The sequence below is a fragment of the Dama dama genome, chromosome 31 (genome assembly GCF_033118175.1).
Source record: "Dama dama isolate Ldn47 chromosome 31, ASM3311817v1, whole genome shotgun sequence".
In the NCBI taxonomy this organism is placed as follows: Eukaryota; Metazoa; Chordata; class Mammalia; order Artiodactyla; family Cervidae; genus Dama; species Dama dama.
In genome coordinates, this window is record NC_083711.1 from 58,554,444 (window position 1) to 58,581,635 (window position 27,192).

The 27,192-nt window shown below is 42.2% G+C and overlaps 1 long non-coding RNA gene across 1 annotated transcript in view; it reads left to right on the forward strand.

Moving 5' to 3' along the window:
- Window positions 1–960: 960 nt before the first annotated feature.
- Window positions 961–27,192, forward strand: part of LOC133050167 (uncharacterized) — a 50,661-nt gene continuing 24,429 nt past the window's right edge. Inside the window, exons 1-2 of the long non-coding RNA XR_009691542.1 lie at window positions 961–1,035; window positions 7,246–7,457. This is a non-coding gene — a long non-coding RNA (uncharacterized LOC133050167). The remainder of the gene's footprint in view (window positions 1,036–7,245; window positions 7,458–27,192) is intronic.

Below are 27,192 nucleotides of genomic sequence, written 5' to 3' on the forward strand. Positions count from 1 at the left end.
CAGGTTGCCATTAAGCTCTGTGACTCTGTAGCTCTGCACATGTGGTCAGGAGGACGGATCAGGGGAGTTCGATGGTTTTGGTTGTGGTGGCGTTTGTTTTACTGAGGTACAAAGACTCAGGAGAACTTTCAAAGGCACAGGCCTGAAGAACAAGTACCAGTGTGGTATCAAGGCAATAAAAACTTCCACGTGAATTGTCGTATTCTTGACGTGGCTCCTTGAGGTATCAACTGGAATTTTAGCTATCTTTGGAAAGTTCTTCTATGTTGTGAATAGAGAGTTTGAAGTGCAGAGACTCTCTCTACCTAGTTCTCTTTTCCCACCAACCCAGTGAGGGGAGGCTCAGTCTGGGTTGATGTGGGTGGGGATAAGAAGGACTTGTGACCCTCTAGGGGATTCTCCAGGGCCCTCTTAACCTGCCAGCAGGATGAGAGGTTCAAATGCTCGGAGCGGGTGAGGCTAGGATGGATTGGGACGAGAGAACGCAGTTTTAGCAGTTGTCCAGAATAAGCAAAAGGACAGGAGTTCTCAGGGAGAGTTAGGAAGCACTTTTCAGGAGTGAAAGGACTTTTGACAGCTCTGGTCCAGTCCCCAGCTGTCTGAGGATGCGAGCACGTGAGGAGCAGGCTGAGACGCGGCGTCCAGGGCGCACCATGGAGCCCACATCACATGTGTTAACAGTGTGAGACAGAGCGGAATAAAGCAGGGAGCAGGATTCTGGACTAGGGGACCAGGAGGGACACGCTGGGAGGCAGCCCCTCACACTCTGCGTCTGAGTCTGGGTAGAATTCTCTCCCACAGTCGAGACTCACTTCTGTCGGCTTTGGAAAGGAGAACTGACAGGCTTCTGTGCAGGGATTTCTTATTCAGTCAGCACCGGAGGCCCAGGTCGACGCCCCCGTGGGCCCTGGAGCCGCGATAGACCCGTGTGGTGTCAGCGTCATCAGCCGCGGGGAGGGCGGCGCGCCCGGCAGCCTGTGAGGCGGCCAGCAGGGGCGCGGGAGCCTGTGGAGTTTGGTGAAGCCAGAATTTGGGGTAAGGCTGAAACGACCTTTTTCAGCTTGGCTGTGGGAAAACGGTGATGGGTGGGGCGGATGAAGGGACACTGCGGGAGGAGAAGCCACAGCCTCCTGTCAGCCTCTCCTAAGGAACACCTCCCGTGGGGCCGACTTCCTCTAGAGTCTGTCTACGCCTCAGATTCCGTTTCTGTGTGCACGGGATGCAAGCCTCCGGGTTTTTGCATTAATAAGCCCCCTTATAAATGTCAGATGAGAAGCGCTAAAGACCTTTTCACCAGCCACTTTTCAATCTTGTTATTTTAATGCTTGCCTCTACCCTAGGCTTCATAGAAATGCAAAAGGTAATGAAGTATTTCACATGATGTTCTCTGTCTTTCTATTCTAATTTAAATCTATCATTGAGTGTGTGCTTTAAAAACGGTGTTTACTGGAGCTGGAGCGCTTATTCCACGCAGCCCAGAAATGCATATCTGGGCTTGTATTTTAGGCATATTATGTATGTTATCATTGTACACAATCGGCACAGTGAGAGGAGAAATATATTTTAAACTCTTTAGGCTTCAGTTTTAACCTGTAAATCTATGAGTTTTCTGTAATGTACCCCATTGGGTCAAGGCGGACCTACTATCCTATCATCTCAAGAGCTGGAAAGACCCCAGCATCCTGAGTCAGGCTCTCCTTTGCTTTACCTTGATGTGGTGACTCCTCCCTCCATTGGCTTTATTTTTTTTTTTTTTTTTAAGCTATAGAAGAGGTGGGGGAAAGGAATAGTGGTTTCTACATTATGTTGCAGAGCAGTTAAGTCATTTATTAGTATCAAAAAGATTTCTAAGTGATCAATCTGGTTTATGGAGCATATGCTACAGGTCTGATGGTGTGAGCTGCAAGAGTGTGCAAGTCCCTGCCTCCAGCCACTCTCAGTCTGCTGAGACAGGCCCAGGAGTGAAAACCACACAACACCCAAGCTGCCCTCCTGTGTTACAATCAGCTTCCTACCAGCTGTCTGTCTGCTTTATCTGTGCTAATGTACGCATTCCAGTGTTACTGCCTCAATTCACCCCACCTTCTCCTTCCCCCACTGTGCCCACAGGTCTGTTCCCTAGGTATGTGGCTCTACTCCTGTCCAACAAATAGGTTCATCCATACCATTTATGGCTCATCCGTACCGTAGATTCCATATATGCGTTAATATACAATATTTGTTTTTCTCTTTCTGACTTACTTCACTCTATATATAACAAGCTATCAGGTCCTCCACCTCACTAGAACTGACTCAAATTTGTTCGTTTTTGTGGCTGAGTAATATTCCATTGTATATATGTACCAGCACTTAACCTACAGGGATGGGAGGGCGGGGACATAAGGATGCTTATGGCTGATTCCCATTGTCGTATGGCAGACACCAACATAACACTGTAAAGTAGTCATTCTCCAATTAAAAATTAATTAAGAAAATAAAAAGCACCAGATTTAGAATAAAAAATCAAGTATCAGAGTTGGGGGGGGGGGGGGAATACAACGCGATGAAGACAAGTGTGAAACAGAGAAACCTGTTAGCTCCATACCGTGAACCAGAGGAGGGAGCAGTGGGAATCATCACCAAGACCCGTCAGGAAAAGAGAGGAGATGGTAGCTCTTAGTGTGACAAGGGGCTTCCTGCATAGCTCAGTTGGTAAAGCGTCTGCCTGCAATGTGGGAGACCTGGGTTCAATTCCTGGGTCGGGAAGATTCCTCTGGAGAAGGAAATGGCAACCCACTGCAGTATTCTTGCCTGGAGAATCCCATGGACAGAGGAGCCTGGCGGGCTACAGTTCATGGGATCACAGGAGTCGGACACGGGATTGTAAGAGTTTGATAAAAGGGAGTAAGGAAGGTTAGGACTCTCCAGACAAAGAAAGGAGCAAGTGTACAATCACCATTAGAGAAAGCTCCGTGTATCTTGGGACCAGTGAGAAACTGAGAGTGTCTAAAGCTTGAGGTGCAAGGCAGGGGCAACAGGAGTGAGGGGTGAGCAGGGGTGAGAACGAGGACGCCTTGACCTGCTGTGCGGCGTGCATTTAGACGTTTCCTTCAGCCACCTGAAAGCCACGGAGAACTGAAATCTGGAAGTGATATCAAGTGTTTGAAGGGAGTCCAATCTGGTGTCGGTGTGGATGAAAGGTGAGTGGAGCATGAAGATGAATATAGCAGTTTAGGTGAAGAAAGGTGCTGGGTGAATATAATGGGTGAAAAGATGGAAAAGGGGGCTGCATCCAGGAAATATTTCCAAAGTAGAATTACTAGTATTTAGTGATGTTTTTAAGCACATGGTGAGAGTAAGAACTGGTTTAGAAGGAAAAATTGTGAATATGGGTAAAATTTGTCTCCAGTCCTCTGGAATGCACTTTGTGGGATTTGGCATCTCTCCCATGAGACATTCAATCAAAATCTTCTCCTAGACCCTTAATTCAGACTAATGTGAATCTAGCAATTACTGATTATAGCTTGAAATACTACTCCTGTGTGTGGGATTTATGTTTTACTTGTAACTTTTAATATTATTATATTTCTAATTTTATTATTTATATTTTATTATGAACACAAAAATTTGTCCACCAAAATACTTGTGAAAGTGGATTATATAATGGAATCATTATAACAGTAATGATTTGTTGAATCAACAGTGTATGTCCAAAGGTGACATTTAGAATAGCCATTTAAAAATATGTAGAAATACATTTATTAAAAAGTTGTTCAAAATATATTATGGAGAAAAAAAAACTACTTACAAATAATAAGTAAGTAGGTAATTGTTAGTTGCCCAGTCATGCCTGACTCTTTGCGACCCCATGGACTGCAGCCCACCAGGCTCTTCTGTCCATGAGATTTTCCAGGCAAGGATACTGGGGTGGATTGCCATTTCCTTCTCTGGGGGATCTTCCAAACCCAGGGATTGAACCTGGATCTCCTGCACTGCAGGCAGATTCTTTACCGACTGAACTACAAAGGAAGCCCGCTTACAAATAATACAGAGGGTACCATTCCATCTTCTAAAAGTAGATACTTTTAAGTGTGTTTCCAGGCAGAGACAAAACAAATATTCCCCCCAAATGCTGGCAGGGATTATATTTGTGTGAGAAGTGAAATTATCAATGACTTTCATTTTCTTAATCATGTGATCTGACAGGTTCCCAATTTTTAATAATATGTGTATTGAAATGTGGGATTGAATGTGTATTGAAAATGGGAAATGGGAATTTCCCATGAAGCACCAAGGTATAAATGGGTATGTTATTCCAAAGTGAGATTCTGGACCAAGTTGCAAAATTTCAAGGTCATTTTAAAAGCAGTTTCACAACTTTTAATAACCTCATCCATGGTGAGGGATTCAAGTGTCAGATGTTGACAGTCAGTGGTGTAGGGTTTCTAGAGGGGCTTCTTTGAAAAGACATGCACCATGGGCCCCATCCCACCAAGGAGGAGAGGGGAAGGCATGCTTCTCTTTCCTCTCTAGCCAATAAGAGAGAGTTTCAAGAGGACCACTGGACAAATTTGATGCGTGACACTTCTAGTTGAAGGATGATGGCCTCATGTCTGACTCCCATCTGAAAAATTGAAAGAGATAATGGACAGTCTAGATCTTGGCAAATTAACTCAAGTTAAGGTGGCTGCTTTTAGTATCAGCCCTACTTCCAGAGCTTGTGAGGATAAAGAGCAGGTAGTCATTTCCTGTGGTCCACAGTGGGCTACAAGCAAAAGAGCCAACATAGGAGCCGTGAGGCCCTGCTCAGTAGAGAGTTGAAGGCACAGATAGAAGTTCAGCACATTTCTGGATTCCTAGGAACTTCAGAAGGAGTAAGTAATGTGATCAAGAGTGATGGTGGTGGTGTAGTTGCTAAGTTGTATCCATCTCCTGTGAACCCATAGACTTCCCTGTGGCTCAGACGGTAAAGCGTCTGCCTACAATGCGGGAGACCTGGGTTCAATCCCTGGGTTGGGAAGATCTCCTGGAGAAGGAAATGGCAACCCACTCCAGTACTCTTGCCTGGAAAATCCCATGGACTGAGGAGCCTGGTAGGCTACAGTACATGGGGTCGCAAAGAGTCGGATACGACTGAGCGACTTCACTTCACTTGTGAACCCACAGACTGTAATCCGCCAAGCTCCTCTGTCCATGGAATTTCCCAGGTGAGAATACTGGAATGTGTTGCCATTTCTATCTCCAGGGGATCTTCTCAACCCCGGGATCTAACCCGCATCTCCTGCAATGCAGGCATTCTTAACTCCTGAGCCACCGGGGAAACACTTAAGAGTAATGAGTCACCACTTTATAGGAATGTTAGGCACCCCCAATACAGGTGATGGGTGGCCCTAGAGAGAAGCCAGGAAAATTTCTGTTAGAGACTATGTCTCCAGCCAAGGTCAGAAATATTGAAAGCATCTTATAACAGTACCAGTCCAAAGAGAGTATATTCATGTCTCTCCTTCCTTCCTCAGATTCAATGTTGGAGGGATCAGAAGCCATAGTTAGTAAAAGGAGAGAAGGGATGAAAGCCATAGTGTGGGAAGAGAGAAAAGAAGGACCGTGCTCCCATTTCTCCAGCTTCCTGCTTAACAACTAGCAAGAGGATTTAACTTTTAGTCACATTTGGAATTTTGATATTGTAAGATTAGGCATTTTTAATATAGCATCAAGAATAGGTTTGGATATTTATGGTACATGTAGAATTATTACCTAAGGGTCACTGAAAAAATCATGAAACTATTTGACTTCATCGATGGACATGTAAAAGACCATCCTCCCATCTTATGAAAACATTTTAAGGAGATTGTTGGGGGAAAAAAGCTGCTTTAATTTTATCAAGAAAGTTCTCTTCATTTAGTGTGGTCTTTCAGATACTTATCATTTTGCTGATTCTTAGGTCAGTTCAGTTCAGTTCAGTCGCTCAGATGTGTCCAACTCTTTGCAACCCCATGGACTGCAGCACGCCAGGCCTCCCTGTCCATCACCAACTCCCGGAGTTTGCTCAAACTCATGTCCATTGAGTCGGTGATGCCACCCAACCATCTCATCCCCTAGTATCCCCTTCTCCTCCTGCCTTCAATCTTTCCCAGCATCAGGGTCTTTTCCAATGAGTCAGTTTTTCGCATCAGGTGGCCAAAGTATTGAAGTTTCAGCTTCAGCATCAGTCCTTCCAATGAATACCCAGGACTGACCTCATTTTGGAAGGACTGGTTGGATCTCCTTGCAGTCCAAGGGACTCTCAAGAGTCTTCTCCAACACCACAGTTCAAAAGCATCAATTCTTCGGTGCTAAGCTTTCTTTATAGTCCAACTCTCACATCCATACATGACTACTGGAAAAATCATAGCCTTGACTAGACGGATCTTTGTTGACAAAGTAATGTCTCTGCTTTTTAATATGCTGTCTAAGTTGGTCATGACTTTTCTTTCAAGGAGCAAACATCTTTTAATTTCATGGCTGCAATCACTATCTGCAGTGATTTTGGAGCCCCGCAAAATAACGTCTGTCACTGTTGCCAATGTTTCCCCATCTATTTGCCATGAAGTGTTGGGACCAGATGCCATGATATTAGTTTTTTGAATGTTGAGTTTTAAGCCAACTTTTTCAGTCTCCTCTTTCACTTTCATCGAGAGGCTTTCTAATACTTCACTTTATGCCATAAGTGTGGTGTCATCTGCATATTGTTGAGGTTATTGTTGTTTTTCCCAGCAATCTTGATTCCAGCATGTGCTTCCTCCAACCCAGCATTTCTCATGATGTACTATGCATATAAGTTAATTAAGCAGGGTGACAATATACAGCCCTGATGTACCCCTTTCCCGGTTTGGAACCAATCTGTTTTTCCATGTCCAGTTCTAACTGTTGCTTCCTGACCTGCATACAGGTTTCTCATGAGGCAGGTCAGGTGGTCTGGTATTCCTATCTCTTTAAGAATTATGCAGAGTTTATTGTGATCCACACAGTCAAAGGCTTTGGCATAGTCAATAACGCAGAAGTAGATGCTTTTCTGGAACTCTCTTGCTTTTTCGATGATCCAGCCGATGTTGGCAATTTGATCTCTGGTTCCTCTGCCTTTTCTAAAACCAGCTTGAACATCTGGAAGTTCCCAGTTCATGTATTGCTGAAGCCTGGCTTGGAGAATTTTGAATATTACTTTACTAGCGTGTGAGATGAGTGCAGTTGTGTGGTAGTTTGAACATTCTTTGGCATTGCCTTTCTTAGGGATTTGAATGAGAACTGACCTTTTCCAGTCCTGTGGCCACTGCTGAGTTTTCCAAATTTGCTGGCATATGGAGTGCAGCACTTTCACAGCATCATCTTTCAGGATTTGAAGTAGCTCAACTGGAATTCCAGCCATCACCTCTACTAGATTTGTTTGTAGTGATGCTTCCTAAGGCCCACTTGACTTCACACTCCAAGATGTCTGACTCTAGGTGAGTGATCATACCATCATGATTTTTTAGGTCATTAAGATCTGTTTTATATAGTTCTTCTGTGTATTCTTGCCACTCTTCTTAATGTCCTCTGCTTCTGTTAGGTCCCTACCATTTCTGTCCTTTTTTGTGTCCATCTTTGCATGAAATGTTCCTTTGGTATCTCTAGTTTTCTTGGAAAGATCTCTCGTCTTTCCCATCCTATTGTTTTCCTCTATTTCTTTGCATTGTTCACTTAGAAAGGCTTTCTTATCTCTCCTTGCTTTTCTTGGGAACTCTGCATTTGGATGGGTATATCTTTCCTTTTCTCCTTGGCCTTTCACTTGTCTTCTTTTCTCAGCTATTTGTAAGGCCTCCTTAGACAACCATTTTGCCAACCAAAATTGTGTGTGTGTGTGTATCTGTGTGTAGAGGTGAGTTTTCCATAATATATCCTGATGTTTGAAAGATCAGTTCAGTTGGATCTGTTACATTCATATAAGCTTTGCCTCTTAAGCTGCTGTTCCCAGGTCTCCCAGAAGGTGGACCATTACCATCCCCCTCCCCTACCACGTATGTCTGTTGAGTAGCGTTAGGTGGCCATTTCAGCAAATGTCAGAGAGGAAGAAGCAGAGATCTCAGCGACCTGCTTCTGTTTGACTTTCCCTTCAGTGCACTCATCAGGCGAGACCAGACAAACAGCTAAACTTGCTTTTCTGTGTCATTCCAGAAACGAGGAATGGGGTATGTGACATGTGTAGGGGAAGGAATAGAAAAAAGAATAAGGCAAGACCCCAGCAGATCAGAGGATTCAGTTGTAGGAGACGTGTTACTGAGCTCCCTCATGGGAGACCTTTATGTGTTCACAGCAGCTGGAAGGGATGTTGCTAGGCCAGATGTCTGGAGGCAGCAGCGTTGTTGGGCAGGCAGTGGGAAGGAAGGCTCCAAAGTCAGACCCCTGTATTTCAGTCCATTTACTGATGGTGTTCCTTTGGGCAATTCCTAGTCTCCTGTGCCTTTATATCCATTGTGAGTATAATTTGAATAAGATTAGTGCCAACATCATAAGATTGTTGTGAGATTAAATGAGATTATAGATAGATAGATATTGCTTAGAATACCTTCCACATACTGTGAATACATATCATATGTTTCAGGGATTATGCTAAAAACTTTCATGTTTCCTCATTTCCTCCTCATAACAGCTCTATAAGGTAGCTAGTTCACAGTGATTAAATGACCCACTTAAGAACAAGTAGCTAATCTGTGACAGATCTTAGATTTAAAATCAGGTCTTTACTTCACAATAGGATACTTCCTGTGCTGTGACTCCGTGTTCAATAGAAACAAAGGAGGAAAATAGATGTGCATTTCAGAAGTCCATGTATCTGAGAGCTAATGAACTGCCAGGGTTCCCCTTCAATTAAAGATGCTCTAAGTATGAGAGGTTGGCTTGGTGCACACCTGCATTAGTAAGGAAAGGCTTGTAGCTAGAAGAAACAGCCCATAGATTTCAATGTCTTTTCATAAAAGTTTCTTGTTCACACACCAAAGCCAATCAGTGTTGATGAATGAGGAGGGGCTGGAGCTTCTGCATTTAGGGATCCTTCTTGCCAGTCGTGGGGCCCTCAGTTGCATTCTCTGCCTGAAGCTAGCATCTGAGGGGAAAGAGTGAGTTTGGCACATTTAGATTACTTATGGGTTGGACCTGGAAGTGGACATGTCACTTTTGCCCTCTATTCCTAAACCACTGGATTTGATCACATGCAGAAGAGGCCAGAAAAGTCGCTTGATTGAGAGCACAGGAGAAAATAGGTCTCGTGACTAGACGGTCTGTGCCAGTCTCCTCTTCTGGTCATTGAATACTGATTTCACTCTTTCTTCCACTTGCAGAACCTATTGTTTCCCTATCCAAGGGAGACAACCCTAAGTCCCAAACAGTTCTTGCATCCAGCTCAGAGTCCAGGATCTCTGAGCATTGCAAAGTCCTTATCAAGCTTGGATGTGGAGCCTCTGGTGACCTTCAAAGAGAAGAAATAACTTAGGTGTTCCTACTCTGCACCCCTTTCCCCCTCAGTAGACAATGGTCAAGCAATGTACAACTTAAGGCATTTGTTTGGAGAAGGGCAGAGTGGGAGACAGCAGCCCCTGGTCCAGCATTCTTCTGAAATCCTCCTGACCAGGCGTTGTGAAAGGCCCTTTCCTGCCCACAGCGGTGGTGACTTGGTCAGACACAGGGTCCTGTCTGAGAGGAGCTCCCCTGTCCCTCATCCTCTGTGACCCTCGATCCACCCACTGGGTGTTTCTCCCTTCGCTGTTTTCCTCCAGGGTCACCTCTGAAGTGGGCATGGTAGGAATACGTTTTCCCTGGGAGCTTAATAACCTGCTTCCTACTCATGCACGTTGAGAGGTTCAAGAATTGTTTTAAGCCGTAAACAATTAGAAGCCTCATTAGAGCAAGGAAGTTAGTGATTAGTTTGGCAATATAATTTCTTCAGAGACCCACTAGACATTTGACCTATTTGCTTCTAATCAGTAACTGCACTCAAGTTCTTTCCTAGACATATTTTTTAAATTTTTAAATAAAAATTGAAGTATAGTTGATTTATAATATCGTGTTAATTTCTACTGTACAACAAAGTGATACACACACACATTTTTTGTGTGTTCTTTTCCATTATGGTTCACCGCAGGATATCAAATATAGCTCTCTGTACCTAGACATAATTCTCAAGCCTGATTTGTTTCTTTTCTCTTTCATCCCCATGTATCCCTCTCTCAAGTTCCTGGCTAACTTGAGACTCACTGAAACAATCCCTCATCCTGATCTTTGCTCCAAAGCCGCAATGTGTCAGTAAGAAGTCTTATGGGTCTTGGTAGCTCAAGACATTTTCCAGTCTTATCTTTTATTATTTGGAGTTCAGCAGTAGTTGGTTCTTATAAATTTGGTCCTTATAAATCAAGGACTCTTGATCCTTGGACTTTTCCCCTTCAATCTCTGCATGGAAATCTCTCCTTTCTTGCCTAAGCTCCAGTACTAAAGGCATTTAAGAATAATCAACACACTCTTTACTATACCTTTTTCTAGCCACTTTCCTCACAGCTTCAGGCTCAGAAGCATGCAGTCCTTTTCTTAAGTTATTGCCAATGACACGTACATGAAATGTTTGGCCAGAGATCATCAAGACTCTCCAGCTCTCTAGCTCACTATGTTGACCCCCTTACTGTCTGCTGTCTGACTGCTAAAACAATACCAGTCATTTTAGGCTTTCACTAAGTCAGCATTTCAGTTTTTCTGTCTTGATTTCTGTGTAAGATGGAGAAGGCTAACTGCTAGAACCAATAACCCCAAAATATTAGGGGCTAGCATGTCAGAAGTTTATTTCTTCCTTATGTCAAGTCTAGTGGGCAGCAAGTACAGGAAGACTCCGCTCCGCACGCGCACTCAGGATCCCAGGCTCCCAGCTCGGGGCGGTGTCATCTCCTAGACCTCGAATCCACCGCTCTATTTTCCATACCCGCTCTCAGACTGCCCGGAAAGGACTCATGTCCTCCATGTGCTATTGGCCAGGACCCCTCAAAGGCTACATCTAATTGCAAGGCAAGGTAGAAAACGTAATCTAGCTATGTGGATGTGAGCTGGACAAAGAGCGAGCCTGTCTCCACCTCGCTGCCTCTGCCCCGGGGAGCCGAGACACTGTCAGCCGTAGCATCTGAGGACACACGAGCTGCGTATAGCCTGGGGCAGGGAGTACCCGCTCGCGGTGGACACAGTCAGCGTGCCCTCGAGATAGGTCAATTCACCTTAGGTTTTATCCTGAGGAAAACCTTTGATATTGGAGGGTCACTAAATGCAAAGTGCACTGTCATAGTTTCAGCATCTAACACTTGTTCACGTCTTATTTTGCAGAAACAGATTTGATTGGTTTGACTTTCAAGAGGGGAACTTGCTCTTTGACAGTAATTCCTCTAGAAAATACCCTCTGCATGTTCAAATCCCTCCCTGTTTTCTCCGTGTCAGACTTGTTTTACATAGAAGTCATTATTATCTCCTTGTTGTTAAAGGTACTTATATGGCAAGAGATTAAAAAATCCTAAATAAAGTAAAATCATCTCTAAGAGGTGATAAGATAATTATAGTAAGAATCAAGTCATGTGTTTCATTAAAATACAAGCGTGGAGATCTCCTTCTAGAGTTTGAACTTGATTATAAAACACCCAGGATGACTTTGACATTTGGTCCGGTTTGGGGATCGCTCTTCAGAGAAGATCCTGCTGTCCTTATCTGTACAAATTTTAAGTTAGTCCCTATGAGTTGACTTTGTAACATGAGACTTTGAGGGTCCAAACTCTGTGGGAGCTCCTGGAGCCAGGTGGGAGGACTTTCTCCATCTTTCATCTGGTTGGATCCCTGAATGGCCACTTGTTCTCTTCTTATCTATTACCCCAGCCTAGGGCCCTCTGATAGCTAAATAATTAAAGGCAACTTTCCAGATTTCTGAAAAAGAATAAAAGGCTCTTTGTGGTGCTGGCCTGTTTTCAGAAAACAAACAGACTTCTGAAGCATGGGGTTCTCTTTTCGGTATGTGAGAGTACCGAGGAAAGAAGTGTGAGCAACGAACAGGCTGGAGAAGAGCCGCACACTCGGGGCGTCCCGCCGGTGGCACACGCTGGGCAAGAAGGGGGACGGTTGTTTGTCCGCAACCTGCTCCTTCCTTACCCCGTGCTCCTCCAAGGCACGCCCTGAGGTGATGAAACCTGCTGTTAGTCCCTGGTGAGCCAGGAAAGGTTTGCGTGGGTACCGGGGTGCAAGTGGCCGCTGCCTCCTGTTCTGGGAGAGGAGGAGGTTGCCCTCTGACCCCACAGACTGTGCGCATCAGAGGCAGGGGCCCTTTCCCTCTTCATTGCTCAGGCATGGAAATGATGCACAGGCTACAGTGGTGCGGGAAACTTCTTGCATGGTCAGAAGACGCCTCTGTCTCTTCTCTTGTTCCAGCTCTCCTTGTTTTAAAGGAGCCGGACTCTGAGTCAAAGGACATGCTTTCTTATTCTGGCTCTGTGTTCTGCTAGCTTTGTGACCTTAGGCGACTCAACCAATGTCTCTGGGAATTTTCTCATCTCTAAAAGAAGAGGGAGGAATCTGGAATGTCTAGGATTCTTTAGAACTCTGCTGCTGCTAAGTCTCTTCAGTCGTGTCCGACTCTGTGCGACCCCATCCCTGGGATTCTCTAGGCAAGAACACTGGAGTGGGTTGCCATTTCCTTCTCCAATGCATAAAAGTGAAAAGTGAAAGTGAAGTCGATCAGTCATGTCCGACTCTTAGTGACCCCATGGACTGCAGCCTACCAGGCTCCTCCGTCCATGGGATTTTCCAGGCAAGACTCCTGGAGTGGGGTGCCATTGCCTTCTCCGTCTTTGGAACTCTACTATGGCTGTAAAGCCTAGTGGTGACCTCCCAAGCCTCCAGGAAGTTCTAATTGGATCTGGAACAATGGGCAGTCCTGTGGAGATCACCGAGTGATATTTTAGTGGATGTTAAAGATGATAGTTTGGGAGCAAGAACTCTAGGCTCATCTTGGGCATTTTGTGGAGGCAAAGTTGTGAGTATTTTCACATCTTTAACCATGAAATTCAAGAGATACATAAATAATTGGTCTACATCAGAGGTAATGGGGATTTTTATAACGACCTGTATAATGTGCCTCTTTGCCAGTGTTCCAGGAAGGTTCCAGGGAAGGCAGTCCGGGGAGATCCCTGTGATGCAAGGTGGCGAGATGGCTCTCAGAGCAGCATGGTAGCTATTTCATCGTTCATCCTCCAATCCCTTGAAAAGTGTTGAAACCCCAGGCTATGTTTTCTTCCACTGAGGAAGTAATGTTTCAAAGAAAACTGAGAAAACATCTAATAGCTCTCAAGTTTCTGACACTGACTTGAAAGTAAGATGCAACAGAACCCGGAGGCAGAGTAATACAGAGTGGGTTCTGATAGAAACCCAAGGTGGTACCTACGTGTGTGTTTACTTATAGGGACCACATTCAAAGGCTGCCTGGATCTCATCCAAAAAGCCAAGTTATTGAGGATCATTTTGGTATTTAAAGATTATGTATTTACCGTGGGTTTTAAGCTGTTAAATAGAGGCTAAGTCAGTAAGGTTATTCATCCAACTGTTTGAGGATGCTGTGAATGGGCCGGGTGTGGGTTTCAGCCAGACGTTTGACAAGGTCTCCTGTGTTACCTGTGAGGCAAGATGTAGTGCTGTGGGTCAGCAGGAGTATGGTCGATGGGGGAGAGGGTGACTTAGTGTCTGGTTGAATGAGATCAAAAAGATCAATTAATGGATCGTCATTGATCTTATCCCCTTGCCACAGGGATTTATTCTTGACTCTGTCCTCTTTGTAATTATTATTCATGACTTGAGTGAGAACACTGAATGGCAAACGGAAAATAGGAATTCAGTGAGATGAAATTTAGCAGAGGCAAACGCAAAGCTCTGTGCCTGGAATCAGGATACTAGCTGCGTGAGAGCAGGGTAAGGGAGGCATCATTTAACAGCAGGATGTTAAATGCTTTCACATCCTGTTAGAGTTGGGTGTAAGCTCAGTCTGAGTCGGTGGTGTGATGTGCCTGCCAAAAAGGCTGCCGGGGTTCCGGACAGCATGGGCAGAGCACGCTTGAGGAAGAGCAGTCTGTTTGGGATCCCAGATGAACAGCAGAACTGGCAAACTGGGAATGCACGTGAGCAGGCTGAAGGAACTGCGGGGATTTACGATGGATAAGGGGAAAGCGCGAGGGTGGATGATTCTCTTGTTAAACCTGCCTCATCTGTCCGTGGAAGAGCATTTTCAGACTTACTCTGGGTGGCTGCAGAGTTCGGGATGAAAGCTTACAAGGAATAGACTGTGGACTATTTCAGCTCAACACATGGAATTGCCTAACGATCTATCTAAAAATTTAATGTACTAGCCAGGGAAATAGTTATTTTTGCATCCCAGGGGTGTCCAAGGAGAAATGGATAAACACTCCATAAGCAAACTGTAGAAGAAAATTTAAGCAACATCTGAGTAGACGCCTCTAATGTCTAACCTTGGCATTTGGTGTTCAAGAAGAGGATATAAAAGTTGCAGAGAAGGGTACAGATAGTACAGTCTGAGACTACTTCTGGACAAAATCAGCCTTCAATGGTTATGTGCCTCCTGGATAATCTTTTTTGTTTTTTTATTAAATTTATTTTAAGAAAATTTATGTATTTTATGGAGGATAATTACAATATTGTGTTGGTTTTGCCATTCATCAATATGAATTGGCCATAGGCATTGGATAAACTTTGAGTGGCATTATATTGGTTCATGAGCTGAGGCTGATAAAACCTTTAGAAAGTAGGTTACGTTTTTTAGGAAACTATTGTTAGGACATAGGAAGAGTTCTGAAGTGAAAATTAGGAAGCAGGAGTGCGATTTTTGGTGCTAGAATTGATCTTCAGGAGTCACCAAGCAGGTTGCTGTGACTTGGTGTCCTTAACTATAGAACAGGATTCGACTTTTATTTATTCTTAAAAGCTTTGAATTACATGCTGTGCTTTGAACAGCCCCAGGGCAGAGCTATAGTAAATTATGAAAACACTTTGCGGGACTGTGGTGTGTATTACCAAGGAGGAGTTCCTTCTGCCTGTGAATTCCTTTGTTGAACAGATCTCCGTGTGAATACAAATAATCATTAGAGAGACAGCTGGCTTCTGCTGTGCATCACCGATAAAACACTCTTCACACATCCCTGTTTTTTATTCCTGGGAATTTTGCCAGAAGGACTCGGAGCAAGTGTTTGGGTAAGCAAATGGGGTCTGCTTTCTGCCTCCGTAAGGCCCCGTGTGATGTATTGATTCTCCTACAACTGTAACATCAGGGACAAACATGAGTCTAACAGACCGGGATAAATAGACTATGCAGGGCTGGCTCTCCCAAGCTGTTTTTGTTGATAGGTAGGCCAATGAGATTAAAGAGGCAAGGTCATTTACACTGTCAAGAGTGGAAGGTTTCTGGGACTTCTGCCTATTAAGGCTGTTGGGAGGAGCAGACATCACAGAGGGGAAGATCTGGGAGGCCAAAGTTTGTCCTTTTCTGTTCTGAGCTACTACACCTGCTCAGAAATCTCAGCCATGACCATGATTTCTGCTATCACCCATGGGCAAATAATCTCCACAGCTATATTCCCTGATCTGTACTTCAGACCTATGGAAGCAACTTCCTATTTGACATCTGAATATCACACAGGAATCTCAGGCTTAACATGTTCAAAGACAAACACCATTCCTCTGAAATTATTTCTGCCTTTGCATTTTCTTTAGGGCTTCCCTGATAGCTCAGTTGATAAAGAATCCACCTGCAATGCTGGAGACCCTGGTTCAATTCCTGGGTCAGGAATATCCACTGGAGAAGGGATATGCTACCCACTCCAGTATTCTTGGGCTTCCCTTTGTGGCTCAGCTGGTAAAGAATCCGCCTGCAATGAGGGAGACCTGGGTTCGATCCCTGGGTTGGAAAGATCCCCTGGTGAAGGGAAAGGCTACCCACTCCAGTATTCTGGCTGGAGAATTCCATGGACTGTATAGTCCTTGGGGTCACAAAGAGTCGGACACGACTGAGCTACTATACCTGCCCAGGAGTCTCAGCCATGACCATGATTTCTGCTATCACCCATGGGCAAATAATCTCCACATCTATATTCCCTGATCTGCACTTCGGGCCTATGGAAGCAAGTTCCTATTTGACATCTGCATCTGAATATCACACAGGAATCTCAAGCTCAACATGTTCAAAGACAAATTCACCATTCGTCTGAAATTACTTCTGCCTTTGCATTTTCCTTACAAGTGAATGACAGCACAGTCCACCCAGTCATCCCAGGAAGAATGTTTTATTCATTCATTCATTGATCTGAAAAAAATATTTATTTTGCTGCATACTCTGTACCAGGCAATGTTTGCTTGTCATCAAAATAATAGTTAAAAGACAAAATCTCTGTCCTTAAGACAGTGCATTTTAGTGGGGAGAACTTGACCACCAGTGTGCTAAGAATAACAATAAAAGGACAGCAAAACAGGCACAAGCGTAAGGGAAGCAGAAGGAGCTGGAACAGCGAGAAATGGCAAGAGTGGACAGGGGGGTAGCCATTTTGGGCTCTTCACATATATTCTGGTTCTCACCTCCGGTTAGGCACACAGTAATTGCATACCCTGCCCATCTGAAGCTTGTCACGGCCACGTGGCTTGCTTAGGTCTGTGAGACATGGACATAGGGGCTGTACATTACTTCCAGGCAGAAAGATCACATGAATCTCCTCATTCCCTGACCTGTTACAGTTCTCATGGAGGCATTAGTCAGGATGGGACTTCATCACCTTGGGTCACTGAGTGGTTAAAATTAGGAAAATCTCTCTTCTGACAAATCTGAACAAACATATTCTTTTGTGTGTGTGTGTGTGTGCTGAGCAACTGAAGTATTGGTCTAACCTGTCCTAGTACAGGCAATGTGTGAAGTTCAGCTGGCAGAAGCTTAGGATGAAAATCGGTGATGAGCAAGTGGAGAGGGAGATGGGGCCCCTGGTGGTAGTGTTTTAAATGTTCTGCCTACAATGCAGGAGACACGAGTTCGATCCCTGGGTTGGGAAGATCCCTGGAGAAGGGATGGCAACCCACTCCACCATGGAGCCTGGTGGGCTACAGCCCTTGGGGTTGCAAAGAGCTGGACACAACTTGGTGACTAAACAAAACAAAAAGAGAGAGAGATGCACAATTATATCATTTGAGAAAAATATGAAAAGTTCTCTAATCAAGGTTAACATTCTCAACATAGAAGATCTGATACAGACAAAAAATAAAACTTTTAGCCTACAGTAGATAAGCGGACAAGAAATAGGCACCTATGTTGATAAACATAATAAGCATATTGAAATGTTAAACGTCATTGGTGATTAAATAAATTCAAATGTGAATAATAAGATGATATGATCTGCCTTCACATTTAGCAAAGATATTAAGCATAATAGTATCCTCTCATGTGTTTGCTGATAGGAATACAAACTCTAGAGTTTTCTCAACAGTGGAGCCATATGCATGAATGGTCTTAAATTTAGTTTAGCCAAGTAATACCTCTTCAAGAAATATTGCTGTATATTTTTTACTAATTGAGTTTCTTTTAATTGAAAGTTGCTGAAAGCAACCAGAATAGTGTGTCAAACAGAGGTATTAGTTGGAAGGATACTGATGAATCTTGGTGCACAAGAAATGGTTGAAAAGCCAGGCTTTGGGAAGAACAAGAAGCAGAGCATCTTTGGGGACCTCATCAGCAGGAGCCTGTGGTCCTTCCTTCTAGAATGAGCCAATGATACGGCCTGGCTATGAGTGACACTCAAGTTTCTATGTCTCTCAGGTTAAAATTCCAAATTTCAAAAATAAATATATCGGTCTGGGTCTAGTATACAGCATTGCAACAGTTAGTTACAGTCAGAAGGGCAAGACTCCACAGCTTAAACATGAATGTAGGAGACAGCTGTGGGTGGGGCAGGCAGCTCCCAGAGAGAAGCTGTGTGGGGAGCTCGACGTGTGTCCTGAGGTAATTATCAGAGACAGGAACAGAAATCTGTGAGATGCTCACCCTAGTATTATTTACAGCAGCAGACAAAGTAGGAAGGGAATGTTTCTGTAAAGTATGATCAACTCTTATTAAAGCCAGTTAAAATTGTGCTCATGAAGAATTCAGTGATATGAGGAAAGGGCAAATGATATAATAAACAAATTAAACAATTTTTATAAAAGTCCTAAAGATACCACAAAATCATCAAAATATTAATTGAGGTCTAACGTGGGTGGTAGTGATGATTATAGAAAATTATTGCGAACACAGGGAAACATCAAAGCTGTTCAAATAAGGAAGTGAAATGAAAAAAAAAAAAAAGAAAATTAACACAGATTTTAACATTTTCTTGATTTGTGTAAATTCCCTACAGTGGTCATGTCTGACTTACAAATGATCAGCAAATTAGGCTATTTTAAAGAAAATGTATAGAGGCAGTGTTTTGTAGCGATGAAACGCCATAGTTAAGCATTCTGTGTTTGTATTTTGGTTCTGCCATCTACCAGCTGAGCAATCTTGGTTACATTGATTGACCTCTTTTAGCATGAGAATTTATATCGAAAAAAAGGAGAAATAATAATTTTTATTGCCTAGGGCTTTGTGAGCATTAGTGCATGTAAAATTCTTAGGCCTGTTGCTGTGTCTAACGTGATGAAAGGCAACTATTGTAATAACTGAGAAGCACAGATAAGGGACATCTAATCCTGACCGGGAGAGCAGAGGACATGACATTTAAACTGGGTTTTGTTCTATTCACGTTCATTTCTTGAATTAGGGTGCTACTGAGAATTGGATTAAAAAAAAAATGGAGACAAGACATCCATTAATGTAAACATTCCCATAATGCATGGATCTTCTCCACCTTAAAAATGTGCTGGGTGGCTTCTGAGCTGCCTTACATGGGAAGGTCCGTGAGTCTAAGCAGGGTGGCTCAATGAGGCTGAATTCTCTCCATGTCCTCTGAGCCTTGGGCGTCTGAAGGACGCTAGACCAGCTTTGGTAAAGGGTCAGAACAGTCACCTCTGGTGTAAGCAACCATTAGCCTTTCTCTTGGAACTGGGGTGGCCTGGAGACTGCAAGGCCAGGACCAACTGGAGACTCTGGTCTGTACACAAATAGTGCAGTCATAGGGCGGGGGCTTACAGGTGTCCTATCGTCCTTTCCTTAGTCCTGCGTCTGCCTTCATGCTTCCCTTCTTGCCTCCACATAGCGGTATCTAAAAACGCACGTATGATTCAGAAGCTGAAGCTCTCTCACAACACTTTAAAAAAATAGGCAAATAGTTCTAATACATTTTCCACATAAGTCTTACTGTCTTATTCTGCTAAATTTTTCCAGGCCTCAAGGTTCTTCAGATTATTTGTGGATAATGGAAAAAGCAGAGCCATATTAATAATTTAAAGGCCATAAGCAAGAAAAAAATAAGAGTTCCCATTCTCTTATTTTTTAAAAAGTGTAATCCTTGAAAAATCATATTTCAGAGTAACACAAAACTTCTGTGTAAACTGAAATTTAAAACGCTTTTCCTTTCATACTTTTCTGATTTTTTAAAAACCACTTTATTGAAGTATGGTTGATGAACAAAAAGCTGTACATAATGTATACAACTTGATAAATTTGGAGGTAGGTCTATACCCATGAAGCCATCACTACAATCTATACCATAAACACAACCATCATCTCAAAAGATTCCTCCAGCTTTTTAGTTGATTATTACAGCCATACTTCATTTTATTGCAATTCACTTTCTTGTACTTTGCAGATACTGTTATCTTTTACAAACTGAAGGTTTGTAGCAACCATGCTTCAAGCAAGTCTATCAGCACCGTTTATCTGACAACATTTGCCCACTTCACATCTCTGTGTCACGTTTTGTTAATTCTAATAATATTTCAAACTTTTTCATTATTGTTATTTTGTAATGGTGGTCTGTGGCCAGTGATCTTTGATGTTATTCTTGTAATTCTGGAGTGGTCACAAATTGCACCCACGTAAGACGGTGACCTTAATCAATCAATGTTGTATGTGTTCTAACTGCTCCTCTGACCGACTATTTCCCCATATCTCTTGTTTTGGGCCTCCCTATTTCTTGAGACACAACAATATCAATATTGGGCCAATTAATAACCCTACAGTGGCCTCTAAGTGTTCATCCAAGGAGGAGTTCTGCATCTTTCACTTTAAATCAAAATCTAGAAACGATAAAGCTTAATGAGAAAGGCATGTAGAAAGACAACACAGGATGAAAGTGAGGTCTCTTGTGACAAACAGCCAAGTTGTGAATGCAAAGAAAACGTACTTGAAGGAAATTAAAAGTGCTACTCCAGGGAACAGACAAATGGTAAGAAAGCAAAACAGCCTTACTGTTGATATGGAGAAACTTTTAGTGGTTTGGATAGAAGATCAAACCAGCCACGACATTCACTTAAGCTAAAATTCAATCCAGAGCAAGATTCTAGCTCACTCAGTTCTATGAAGGTTGAGAGGTGAAGAAGGTGCAGAGGAAACGTTTGAAGCCGGCTAAGGCTGGTTCATGAGGTCTAAGGAAAGACACTGTCTCTATAACGTCAAAGTGCAATGTGAATGAGCAAGTGTCGATGCAGAAGCTGCCGCAAGTTATCTGGAAGACTTAGCTAAGACAATTTATGAAGGTGGCTACGTTAGAAACAACTTTTAAATGTAGACAAAACTGCCTTATACTACTGGAAAAAGATGCCATCTAAGACTTTCATAGCTTGAGAAGGGAAGTCAGGGCCTGGCTCCAAAGCTTCAAAGGACAGGCTGAGACTAATTATAGGCCATGCAGCTGGCTACTTTAAATTGTAGTCAGTGCTTATTTATCATTGTGAAAATTCTATGGCCCTTAAGAGTTATGTTAAATCAGTTCGGTCTGTGCTCTATTAAAGGAACAAGAAAGCCTAGATGACAGCACATCTGTTTACAACATGGTTTACTGAATATTTTAAGTTCAGACTTACTGCTCAGAAAAAAAGATTCCTTTTAAAACACTGCTGCTCACTGACAATGCGCCAGGTAACCCAACAGCTCTGATGGAGATGTACAGTGAGATACTTGTTGCTTTCACGCCTGCTGACACAGCATGCATTCTGCAGTCCACGGATGAAGTAGTCATTTTTACTTTCAAGTCATTACTTAAGGAACACATTTGATAAGGCTGTAGCATGTGTAAACAGTGATTCCTCTGATGAATCTGGACAAAATAAATTACAAACCTTCTGGAAAGAATTCACCATACTAGATGCCATTAATAATCAACATCAACGGGAGTTTAGAAGTTGATTCCAACCCCCACCCCCCGCCATGGATTAGTTTGAGGGGATCAAGACTTCCATGGAGAAAGTAACTGCAGAATTGATAGAAATAGCAAGAGAACTGGAATTAGAAATGGAGCCTGAAGATGTGGCTGAATTGCTGCAATCTCATGATAAAACTTGAATGGATGAGGAATTGGTTCTTAGGAGTGAAAAAGAAAGTGGTTTCTTGAGATGGTATCTATTCCTGATGAAGATACTATGAAGACTGTTGAAATGACAACAAAGGATTAGAATAGGACATAAACTTAGTTGATAAAGTGCCAGTACAGTTTGAATGGATTGACTCCAATTTGAAAGAAGATCTACAGTGGGCAAAATGCTGTCAAACAACATTATGTCTCTATAACGTCAAAGTGCAATGTGAATGAGCAAGTGTCGATGCAGAAGCTGCCGCTTTATGTCTATATGTCTGCATTATGTCTATCTATATACTTAAGTGTTATAGAAAAATCATTCATGAAAGAAAGAGTCAATCAATACAGCACATTTCATTGTTGTCTTACTTTTAGAGATTGTCGTAGCCACTCCAGCCTTTTACAGCCACCACCCTGATCAGTCAGCAGCCATCAACATCAAGGCAAGACTCTTCATCAGCAAAAGATTACATCTCACTGAAGTCTCAAATTATGATTAATATTTTTTAGCAATAAAGTATTTTTAATTAAGGTTTGCTTATTGTCTTTTTAGATGTAATGCTATTGGACACTTAATGGACCATAGCATAATGTAAAGATAATTTGTGAATGCAGTGGGGAACCAAAATATTTCAATATTTGCTTTTATTGGGGTGGTCTGGAATCAAGCCTGCAATATCTCCAAGATATGCTTGTATTATTACAGTGGTGGTGATGTTGATAATGTGTGATAGAACATACCACTATTTACTTTTTTAGCAGCATTTTAAGTGTCCAGTATTGTAATCTGTAGGCACTATGCTATACAGAAGCCTCTAGGACATATCTTGTACAACTGAAACTTCATATCCTTTGACTAATACTTCCCCATTTTCATCTCACCCCAGCCCCTGGCAACTACTATTATATTCTTTGTTTCTGAGTTTGACTATCTTAGATTCTCTGTGTAAGTGATATCATATGGTATTTGTCCTTTTTGTAGGCATTTATTGCTAGGAACTTCTCTGTTAGCATTGCTTTTGCTGCATCTCATAAGTTTGATATGTTGTGTTTTTGACTCAAGATACTGTCTAATTTCCATCTAAATTTGTCTTTGATCCAATGGATGCTCAAGAATGTATCGTTACACTTACATGTGTTTTTGAGTTTTCCTGTTTTGCTTTTGACTTCTACTTTTATTACATTGTGGATAGAAAAGATACTTGAAATGATTTCAGTTTTCTTACATTTGTTGACTTGTTTTATGACCTAGTATGTGATCTACCCTTTAGAAGGTTCCAGGTTACATTGCATTCTGTCACTGTTGGTGAATGTTCTGTGTATGTCTTTTAGGTCCAGCAGTATTGTACTAAAATCTGCTGTTTCCTTGTTTTTTCTGTCTGGATGATTTATTCATTATCGAAAATAGGATATTAAAGTCTCCTACCATCATTGTATCATATCTGTTAGTGTTTGCTTTAAATATGTAGATGCTCTGGTATTGAGTGCATATATGTATTTAAAATTGTCATATCTTCCCATTCAGTTGAACCTTTTGATGTTATGTCTTTTTGTGACAACTTTTGACTTAAAGTCCACTTTGTCTGATATAAGTATAGCCACTCCTACTCTCTTGTAGTCAACATCTGCATGGAATTTCCCCCCATTTTTTTCACTTTAAGCCTGTGTATGTCCTTAATTCTAAAATGAATCTCTTGTATACAGTATATAGTTGGATCTTATTTTTTATGTATACAGTTCCTCTGTATCTTTTGATTGGTGAATTTAATCCATTTACATTTAAACTGATTATTGATAAGTAGGATTTACTATTACCATCTTGCTCATTCTTTTCTATGTTGTAGTTCTTTTGTTACTCTCTTCCTATCTTCCTTCATGATTTTTTTTGTCATAATACACTTGGATTCTTTTGTCCTCTTTATCTTTTTCGTGTCTACTATAATTTTTGTATGTGTGTGTATCGTTATCCTGAGGCTTTCCTAAAGCTTATAATAATCCATTTTAAGCTGATAATAACTTTATTGCACACAAAACTACTCTTTTATCACTAACTTTTAATGTTATATCAGAATCTACTTCTTTTTATATTATGTATTTATTAACAGAATTTTGTGGTTATAGTTATTTTTAATACTTTTGTCTTTTTAACATTTATCAGTCAGTTCAGTTCAGTCACTCAGTCATGTCTGACTCCTTGCGATCCCATGAATCGCAGCACGCCAGGCATCCCTGTCCATCACCAACTCCCGGAGTCCACCCAAACTCATGTCCATCGAGTCAGTGATTCCAACCAGCCATCTCATCCTCTCCTCCTGCCCCCAATCCCTCCCAGCATCAGGGTCTTTTCCAATGCATCAGCTCTTCTTATGAGGTGGCCAAAGTATTGGAGTTTCAGCTTCAGCATCAGTCCTTTCAGTGAACACCCAGGACTGATCTCCTTTTGGAAGGACTGGTTGGATCTCCTTGCAGTCCAAGGGACTCTCAAGAGTCTTCTCCAACACCACAGTTCAAAAGCATCAATTCTTCGGTGCTCAGCTTTCTTTATAGTCCAATTCTCACATCCATACATGACCACTGGAAAAACCATAGCCTTGACTAGACAGACCTGTGTTAGCAAAGTAATGTCTTTGCTTTTTAATATGCTGTCTAGGTTGGTCATAGCTTTCCTTCAAGGAGTAAGCGTCTTTTAATTTCATGGCTGCAGTCACCATCTGCAGTGATTTTGGAGCCTAAAAAAATAAAGTCTCTCACTGTTTCCATTGTTTCCCCATCTATTTCCCATGAAGTGATGGGACCAGATGCCATGATCTTACTTTTCTGAATGTTGAGCTTTAAGCCAACTTTTTCACTCTCCTCTTTCACTTTCATCAAGAGGCTTTTTAGTTCCTCTTCACTTTCTGCCATAAGGGTGGTGTCATCTGCATATCTGAGGTTATTGATATTTCTCCTGGCAATCTTGATTCCAGCTTGTGCTTCTTCCAGCCCAGCGTTTCTCATGATGTACCTTGCATATAAGTTAATTAAGCAGGGTGACAGTATACAGCCTTGACATACTCCATTTCCTACTTGGAACCAGTCTGTTGTTCCATGTCCAGTTCTAACTGTTGCTTCCTGACCTGCATACAGGTTTCTCAGGAGGCAGGTCAGGTGGTCTGGTATTCCCATCTCTTTCAGAATTTTCCACAGTTTGTTGTGATCCACACAGTCAACGGCTTTGGCATAGTCAATAAAGCAGAAATGGATGTTTTTCTGGAACTCTCTTGCTTTTTCACTGATCCAGCGGGTGTTGGCAGTTTGATCTCTGGTTCCTCTGCCTTTTCTAAAACCAGCTTGAACATCTGGAAGTTCACGGTTCACGGGAACTTGCCTTGGACGAGGGGTATCTCCTCGCAGCTGCCCCCACTGACCGTGAACATGGAGCAGCTTCTCTCGGCCGTCCTGCGCCTGCTCTAGGGTTAGGGTTTACATACACAGTCATTGCAGGATCACGTTATCCCGTAATCGTCTCTATTCACCATCACTGGTGGATTCAGATGCTTCTGTGTTGCTGTTTGGTGTCCTTTTATTTCAACTTAACTCCTCTCAGAACTCCACGTTAGATACTTCCAGTAGTGACAAGTCTTAGTTTTTGGTTATTTTGGAAAGTCTACCTCTCCTCCATGTTTAAAGGACAATTTTGCCAGATACAGTGTTTTTGGCTGGCAGTTTTTTCTTTTAGAACTTTGAATATGTCATACAACTCTTTTCTGGACTGCATGGTTTCTGCTGAGTGATCTGGTGATTATTATCTGGGTTCTTTTTATGTCATGAGTTGCTTTTATATTGCTTCTTTCAAAGTTTTCTCTTTACCTCTTGATAATTTAATTTTAATATGTCTTTGTGTAGACTTCTTTAGGTCTTTAGTTTGTATTTAAGGTCTTCATGAATCTCTATGTCATTTTCCCTGCACACATATTGGAAGTTTTTAGTCATATTTCTTTAAATAAACTTACTACCTCGTTCTCTTCTTATTTTGAAACCCCCATAATGTATGTCCTGTAGGCTCTTTTTTTTTTTTTAAACCACTCTTTGTTGTTATTATTTTTTTTCTGTGTATTATCAAATGATCTGCCTTTGAGTTCACTGATTCTTCTGCTTGATCAAGTCTGTGTGGAGGTTCTCTAGTGAACTTCTCCTTTTAGTCATTGTACTATTCAGCTCCAGAATTTCTGTTTGTTCCTCTATGTGGTTTCTATTTCTTTGTTGAACTTTTCATTTGGTTCATGGAATGTTTTCCTGATACTGTTTGCCATTCGGTGTTCTTTGGGAGCTCGGTATGTTTCTTTAGGATAATTACTTGAATTCTTTGTCAAACAGTCTGTAAACCTCCATTTCTTTAGGTCGGTTGCTAAAGCTTTATTTTGTTCCTTTGGTCATGTGGTCATGTCACATTTCCTTGATTCTCTGTGGCCTTTATAGCCGTGTGTTGGTGTCTATGATTTTTGAAGGAGCAGTCACCTCTTCCCTGGGCAGCCCTGGTGGTGTCCACTGGGAGACCTGATACTGGGATTCACAGGCAAGTGAACCCAGTGTTAGGAGCCACAAATGGACCTCCTCTGTCCTCGGCCCAAAGGGGAACGTGTGGGCCAGTGGGCTCTCTCTGCCCTGCGCTGCGCCAGATTAGGGATGCACCAATGTGGGTAAATGACGCTGCTCTTGCCTTTTCAGTCTCGTCTTGTTCTGCGCTCCACCACATGCTGTCATGTCACTTGGATTCCAAACCTCAAATAAGTTATTTCTGTCCACAGATGGCTGTTAAATCAGTATTTCTATTGGGGGACTGGAAGCTAGGACTTCCCATTGTGCCATATTATATTTTTCTGACTTTGCTCCCACGTCACCCCTTTTTGCCTTCCCTTACAAACATGCCAAGTGTGCCCAACGGATTCAATACAGACCTTGGAAGGAGCTAACTTTGACTGGCCTCCCTATCCTCTCCTGTTCTAATAACTTCAAACCATAGTTGTGTTAAGTGGCCTTGAAATCATCTTGCCTAAACTTTTTCATTTTGAATATGTGGAAACAGACTCAGTGAGGCTAAGTGATTTGCGTAGGGCCCTACATTTAGTGTTTAAACTAGGTCTTCAGGCATTTAATTGTCTAAAGAGTAAGAAGCAGCTAAGCTATGCTTGGTTAGTTAGCTAATTTATACCTTAAAGATTTCTTGAAGTCTGTAGCCCAAGTGGACCATGAGATTGGACAAAAGTAATTTACCTTATTATGGCTTCCTCTCCATCTCTCCTCTATACCTCTAAGGCATCAAGTTCTCACTTTGAACTACAGATTAGAAGCCTTGTTTTTTGTTTTTAAATAACAATACCAAGTCTCATTCTAGGCCTACTAGTTCAGAATCTCTGGGGAGGGGCCCAGGGATGAGTATTAAAAAAAAAAAAAACTGTGGTTCGAATGTGCCACAAGCATTGAAAACCTTCAGACTAAGAGATTGTTTCCTCTTAGATTTTGTTTTGTTTTTAGTCTCACTTTTTTTTTTCTTGCTACTCTTTTTCCCTTCTCTCTTCCTTATTCCATTTCTCTTTTCTGATTCCTTCTTCACTACGTACCTTTTGGAATTGAAATTTATTTTTATTTGTTTTGTTTGTTTGTTATATGTGTTGATTTT